This window comes from Amblyomma mixtum, chromosome 1 (genome assembly GCF_055824585.1).
Source record: "Amblyomma mixtum isolate Tamu chromosome 1, ASM5582458v1, whole genome shotgun sequence".
Taxonomy (NCBI): Eukaryota; Metazoa; Arthropoda; class Arachnida; order Ixodida; family Ixodidae; genus Amblyomma; species Amblyomma mixtum.
Window position 1 is genome coordinate 204,007,418 of NC_143012.1, and position 7,695 is coordinate 204,015,112.

The window sequence follows — 7,695 nt, forward strand, 5'->3', positions numbered from 1 at the left end:
TATGTCCACAGAGTTAGCCTTACTAACACATAAAGAAATCATCCTTAAGTCATTTTTGGATAAGAAATTAATCATAGGCATTTTCATAGATTTCACAAATTGATTGATTGATTGATTGATTGATTGATTGATTGATTGATTGATTGATTGATTGATTGATCCTCACCTTCCCCCTTCCCCCACCCCCACCCGAGAGGCATGGGAGACTGCCCTCCTCAACTGCTCCACACTGGAGTCCCAAAGGGCTGCAGTAAAGCGGGCGCGAGACGGGGCCTCGTCGTGCGGTGTCCCGGACTAAGGATACCGACCATGTAGCGGGGTCTTTTGATCCCCAAGCTCTCTATGCATATTAAAGTTTTTCACCACCACCACCACCTTAAAAAGAAAGAAGCCGAAGCGTCTGGCAAGCGAATGCCCCGCTTTTGGGCTGCTACCGACGTCCGCTGCAGTCGCCTACTTTGACGTACCCAACCGTGCCTGACGTACTGAACCACGCGTGACAATATTATATGAGTGCGATGCATGAATAAATCTAACAGCGCGATTTTGAACTGATTCTTATGCGTCGGCGAGATATGCTTGATGCGGATTCCAAATGGGTGACACGTATCCGAGTTTTGGCCTAACAAGTTATTCATAACCTAGTAATTTTGCATGTTCCGAGGCGTTTCGCAGATTACGTTTCAGAAAGCCTAAGGTTCTGTTAGCTGCGGAGATAATGTTACTGACATGTGAGCTTCAAGACAAAATCTTGAGAGAGGGTTACGCCTAGATATTTGTGAGACTGCACTATAGTTCTAGGGGTGTGTTAAGAATTGTGTAAGGAAAAGAAAAGGGATTGCGCAGGCGGGTGGTGGTGGTGACACAACATGTACAACTACATAAGAGCTTTCCTCTCCCTCCGCTCCGCTCGAATCCGCTATCTCGACAAACTGTCTCACCCCATTCCACTCACTCGTGGCACTTCACAGGGTGCCGTCCTCTCTCCCATTCTATTTAGCCTAGGCATGGTCCCGCTCGCCCGGGCCCTAGCCGATATTACCGACCTTCATTTCCTCTTCTATGCAGACGATCTCACCTTGTGGGTCACCACTGGCTCACCGGGAGAGGTCCAAACTACACTCCAACAGGCACTTAACACCATTTGCGCCGGCGGGAGAAGTACAGTCCTTGTCAAAAGTTTAGAGCCCAGGGGCTTCACTTCCAAGCTTTATATTGGGACTCCAGGAGCATTCATGGAAGTCCTACCTATTCCAGGAGGCAGTACCAGAAATCTTCTCATGTCCAGGAAATTTGGAGCGCTAGAGATCAGTAAATTCTTTTGCTTTCTTCAGGTTCGTTTGCTTTTCTTCGGGGGAGTTCAGCCTCCTCCAAACGTGAGTTGGTCGGTGGTGTTTTGAAGCACAGGAGTCCAGAAGCAGAAGGTACGAAAGGGAAATTATATTTACAGAGTATATACAAGGCAAACTCAGTTGCAGAAGCGTGAAGTCACATAGACGTTTCAAGTACTGCAAATTAGAAGGCACTTATCTCACACAGAGATACTATCTCACACACAGATACAACTTCGGAAAATCTTACTCATCGACCGGCGGTCTCGGTTAAAGCCTAGAAGTTATCCGTACGTGCTAAGCACGGAGCCTGGTTGGGACTGCCATTCATGGCTTTTTCTTCTGTTTTTATCCCTTGCATAAAAAAAGGCGCTAGGGAGGTCATTTCTCTTGACCCGCCCCAGTCTTTGATCAATCAAATTTTGCGCTACTTAATTTTGCAGTAGCCACGGCCCTGTTGGTTGGGCATAGCCTCGAAACCAGGGCTCGAATAAATAAAACAAACAAATCAAGAGAACATTCGTAAAACGCTCTCCACGCAACACCCTCGCCTTCCCCCAAGAACGCACTTTTCGTCTTAAAGGGCCACTGCCCAGTGTCCGGACATTTTTGAAAAACAAGCCCACTGCATAGATGAGGCATCGAAGATAACCTCTGCAAAATACTAGAGCCATGCGCGCCCCGAAAAGCTGCGAAAATTCAAATCAAAGCCCGTTCGTTCTTTCCTTCCTTCAAAAACGGGCCCGGCCCACTACTCTGCACCCCGCTGACGTCAAGGGGGGATACTTTCGCTAAAGGCACTCCATTGGTGCATCGTTCTGACTGACGGGAGAAGGTTGGGCGTAGCCTTGGCGTCGCGTCGTCTGCACAAGGCTTTCCGCAGCGCCTTCTGTTCTGGCTCATGCCTACAAACCCGCATGAAGGAACAAAAAAAAAACTGCGGAGGGACGCAAAAAAAGGCACAAAGGGCCCGTGCCCACCCCAGCGCAGCAGACACTCTCTACCTCTCTTTGAGCGAGCCTCCTCTCCTTCCATTCCCTCCTCGAAATTCTTCTCTCCCGCTCCTCGTCGAGTAGGCTCGGCAAGGCAAAATCACCCCTTCGTTCTCCGGTGTAAGCCGGAGGCGTGGTGTCTGTGGAGTGCGTCACAGGGCGACGTCATGGCCCCGCCTTCAATAGAATTCTTTTCTTGGTTTTTGCATTTTCTCCGCACACTGAACGATCGAGAGGCGCGATCGGCTCGACCACCTAGACTTGTTAGCGAGCGCATCCTTTCATACATCTGTTTGTCATTCCCAGTTAACGAGCCACCTTTTCATTTTCTTTTAGGCCTCCCCACCGTTTCACAAGCGGAGGGGCGGAAGTCGGTTGTGTTCGAAACACACGGCGAAGCGCGGACCCGGCAACCGCCCGTTTGCTTTTCTCCATGCGTGTTTGTGTTCTGTGTGTTTGTGTCTTTTCTCCGCTCCAAAGCATATGTCATTCATTGGAGTCAAGGCGTACGCAAGATGCACGAAAGATAAGCGGTGTGTGTGCGGAGCGGTGAAGTGGGCGAGCGAGGGAAAGGCTCTGCTGCACTACTAATTAAAACCTTGTTTTGGGGGGCTCGCATAGAAAAAAAGAAACTGAGAAGGGAGCGCGCACGCAGAGCGTCTCGTGACGTGATCACGGCGGGGGGGAGGGGGGGGGGGGGCGAACCAACTTCCTCAGTTTTACTATTTTTTTACTTTTTATGGCTAGGGTTCAAGGCTGTCGCCGCACGCTCCCTCCGCAGTTTTTTTTTTTTTGTTCCTTCATGCGGGTTTGTAGGCATGAGCCAGAACAGAAGGCGCTGCGGAAAGCCTTGTGCAGACGACGCGACGCCAAGGCTACGCCCAACCTTCTCCCGTCAGTCAGAACGATGCACCAATGGAGTGCCTTTAGCGAAAGTAGCCCCCCTTGACGTCAGCGGGGTGCAGAGTAGTGGGCCGGGCCCGTTTTTGAAGGAAGGAAAGAACGAACGGGCTTTGATTTGAATTTTCGCAGCTTTTCGGGGCGCGCATGGCTCTAGTATTTTGCAGAGGTTATCTTCGATGCCTCATCTATGCAGTGGGCTTGTTTTTCAAAAATATCCGGACCCTGGGCAGTGGCCCTTTAAGTTTAGTAAAAGCTTCCTGCGCTTCCCAAGTCCAAGGGATCGCGTTTGGCACGCCTCGCTTCGTCAAGGATGTGAGCGGTGCAGCGACCTCAGCGTAGTCCTCTACGTATTCGCGGTAGTACCCGCATAGCCCAAGTAGGCTTCGCAGCTGCTTTTTCGTAGTAGGCGGCGCAAGGTCGCGAACAGCGGCTAGCTTATCGGGGTCCGGTCCGTGTGTACCGCCACCCACGACGTGACCCAAGTACTTGATCTGAGCTTGTGCGATCTGGCACTTCTCGGGGCTTACCTTGAGTTTAGCTTCGCGTAGTAAGCCGAGCACGATGCTTAAATGCTTCAGGTGCTGCTGCCACGAAGCGGAGAAAATGGCGATATCATCGAGATATGCCGCCGCGTAGCTCTGGTGTCTTGACAGCAGCGTATTCATAATTCGCTGGAATGTTGCAGCGGCATTTTTTAACCCAAACGGCATGACGCGCCAAGCGTACTGCCCTTCGTGGGTTACGAAGGCAGTCAAATGCTGACTCACGAGGGCCACTGGTACCTGCCAATAACCGCGTCTCAAATCTGAGTAATGAACTTCGCGCTGCCGACCCTCATAATTAACTCCTGCGGGGGTGTCATCGGGAAGGCGTCAGTACGTGTAGCCGCGTTCAGCGCAGGTAGTTGATACACATACGCACTGAGCCGTCCTTTTTGCCAACGCACACCACGGGATGAGCATGCTCACTTTCTACTGGATATATTAGAGCCAAGTCTAACAACTCGTTTACCTGGCGGCCGACCTCGTCCCTAAGGAGCGCGGGTACGCGATATGGGAAGGCGCGTTTTGGCTGATACCCATCGTGCAGCTCGATCTTGTGCAGTCCCACTTCTGCGCCTCCCGGTGTCTCGTTCAATAGGTCCGAGTAACCGCCGAACAGTTTCGCGATGTCAGCGCGCTGCTGAGAGTCCAAATGTGCCAGTTTCTCCCACTCGATCGGGAATGCACCTGACCGCGCGGACGCAGGGCGTGGTGTGCATTCAATTTCTCCAAAATCTGTGTCCTCGTCGAAAACGACGCCAACGTGGCTAACCCGCGCGTAGTAAGGCCGAAGCCTATTAGCATGCACCAGTGGCGAGGTTCGCGCTCCGGTTTCGATTCGGTAGGAATTCTGCCTTTCGCGCGCGGTTATGACGTAGGGACCCAGCCATTTCGGAACCAGTTTGCTCTCGCGGTCGGTGTCGAAAAGGAGGACTTGAACTCCGACATTAAAGACCTTGTTTCGTGCCTGCCTATTGTATGCCTGCGCGTAGCTTCCTTGGCGTGCGCTTGCCGTCAGCCCCGCTACCTCCGCGGCAATCTCCAGCTGCTCCCGTAGCTGTCTGAGGTATTTCGCGGGTTCCTCCCTTAGCGTGTTTGGGAGCGGTTGCTCGCCCGTCCAAGTGCGCTGCAAATTGGCCAGTGGCCCCGTAGGGTTCCTGCCGAAAAGGAGTCGGAATGGGGCAACGCCTGTAGTGTCATGGGGCACTTCCCTGTACGCCCAGAGGACGAACGGCACGAGTCTATCCCAGTTTTTAGGGTCTTTCAGTATTACATGGAATAGCATGTTTTTCAAGACACGATTCCATCGCTCTACTGTCCCGTTGCTCTCCGGGTGTTCTGTAGTTGAAAAGCGCGGCGCGCATCCCAACTTCGCCAACATCTCCCGAGTTAGCTGCGCCGTGAAGTTAGTTCCCTGGTCTGAGCATACCACTTCCGGGATACCGGTGCGGCTAAAAATTGCCAGCAGGGCGTCGCATGTTGCTCTTGCGGTGAGTGAACGCAGACAGACCACTTCGGGCCACCGCGTGCACAAATCAACCAGACAAAGAGCGTACCTATGACCCCGACCTGAGGGCGTATCTATTGGCCCGATGATGTCGACGTTTACTACCTGAAATGGATGGTCGGGCCTAGTGAGGGGCGTGATAGGCACTCTGTCTCTGAGCCGCCTATCTGACCGTACCTGACAAGCGCGACACGTCTTGCAGAGTTGCGCCACATCTGCCTCTAAACCGGGCCAAAAAAACTGTACTTGATTCTTGCCCTCGTCTTGTTTGGTCCCAAATGTCCTCCCCAAAGAGATTCGTGAGTTAGAGAGAGAACCTCTTCGCGTCTCGTCACGGGTAGCGCAAGCTGCTTAACTGTGGTTCCTGCGACAGAATCCCAGTGATATAGCAGACCATCCGCGATGAACATGCCCCCTTTTCCTATTTTCGCATCAGCCCAAGCTTTCTTAAGGCTTTCATCTGACAGCTGTGCCGAACGGAAGCTCTCGCGCTGGTCTGGGGTCTCGTCTTCATCGTCCCGCATTAAGCGCCGGACTTCGGCGGGGCACCCGTCACTACCTTCTTCATGTTGCTCGCCTGATGTTACGGCCAACTCTTTGTTCTCCGGTTCGCCTGCCTGCGAATCGTTCGCGTGAGCCGCGCCTGTCGTTGAGACCGGCTCTAAAGTCTCCCTGACAACGGTGAAAGATGCTGTAGTAGGGCCAGCTGTAACGTGTGCGTCGCTCCGGGCGACCGCTCCGTTGCTGTGTTCGCACTGTGCTAGCAGCTCCCAGTCTTCTCGCGAGAGCAAGCAGTCCACTCCCTCCGCGAGCTTGCCCGTAATTGCGCACACGACATGTACTGCCTCTGGTAGAGCTACAAGCGTTGGGCGCCGCCTCATACTGATCGCGAGCGTAACTAGCTTCGCTTCTACTGTTTCCCCGAAAGCTGAGACAAGCTTTATCTTCCCGGAAGGCTCATGAGACGCGTCTGGCACAAGGCTTTCTCGGACTACCGTTATTTCACTACCGGTGTCTATAATCGCCGTTGTCGGTACTCCGCCGCATTCGATCTCTACCTGCTGCAGCTTCGATTTGCGCACTTCTTCTGGCGATCTCGGGGATTTAATTTCCGCAACCAGAGTCCTATGGGGGTAGGCCAACCCAGCGGTTTTGGGAGCGTCCGCGCTGGCGACGGCTACTTTCTGAGCCCGGGCGCGCTTATCATTTCTCTGCGCGTTCTGCGAAGCGCGGGGGCAGTCTTTAGCGCTGACCCCCTGCGCGGCACACATAACACTGTGCCTGCCTTTTGATGTCACTGCTTGAAGGTGGGCATGGGGACCTTTCTTTCTCCGCGTGTGCGGTCGTTGGTCGCACCGCGCGCCCCTTTCCTTTAGCTCGCTCGAAAGTCTGAAGCATCTGCGATAACTCATCCGGTTTCGCCCACTTTTTCCCCTCGCGGAGGCGCACATACTCCAGACCCTCGGTGCTTAGGCTAGCTTTCATGCGATCGGCTACGACGAGAGCCACCACATCTCCCTTAGTGTCTGCCTCCCTCGAACGAAGGTAATAGTGAAAGTATGTCTTCACGCGAGAGGCGAATTGGGCCCAAGTTTCCTCCTTACGCTTTGCGGCGCGTTCGAACTGATCCAAGTACTCGACGGGGGTCAGCTTTAGCTCGCTTAATACGGCCGCCTTCACCGACTCGTAGTCGCTGCACTCGTCGTCCTTAAGACCGCGAAGCAAATACCGCACACGCTCGGTCAGCGCATGCATGATCAAGTGTACGCGGCTGTTATCCGGCACATCGTACGTCGTGAAAACTCCACCTCGTCAAACCGAGGCGGTACGTCCGCGTCGCCCGGCAACTTGAGTATCTTTAGGACTTTGGCGCATTGGGAGATTGGGTCGAGGCCCGTTCGCCGTTGCTCCCCAGATTCCGATATCAAGGGGGTCTGCCGGCCACCTGTCGTCGCTATCCCAAGTTTCTGCAATTCGATGCGCTCTCGAGATTCGACTTCGAGCTTATGCTTTGCGAGCGCAAGCTCGAAATCCAGTTCCATGCGGCGGATTGCCATAGCATCGGAACCTGCCGTTGCAGCTACCTTTTGTAGCGCTTCTGCTATCTGCTCTGATGTCGCTGCGTCCTGCTGCGACGTTTCGCCTAACTGATCATCGCCCTCTGAAGTTTTGCCTGGCTGATCATAGCCCTCTGTAGCCATCCTCTTTAACGCACTCGCATTTTCCTGTCTGCGGTCTGAGCTCGCCATCATGCTCCTTGTCAACACCATACGCCCGTTTACACATGAGCCATAACCACCTCAGAGGTATGCAAGGAATCCCGCTCACCCGTGCTGGTGTCGCTAGTGGGATCCGTTGACTCTCTGTTGCCGCTGCCTCGTCCCGAGATGCAGGATGAAGGACGCCTCAGGGTCGGCGCT

At 53.5% G+C, this 7,695-nt stretch overlaps 1 pseudogene; it reads right to left on the reverse strand.

Annotated features, from left to right (window-relative positions):
- Positions 1–4,964: 4,964 nt before the first annotated feature.
- On the reverse strand, positions 4,965–7,476 carry LOC149370602 (uncharacterized; annotated as a pseudogene).
- Between the last annotated feature and the right edge of the window lie 219 nt (positions 7,477–7,695).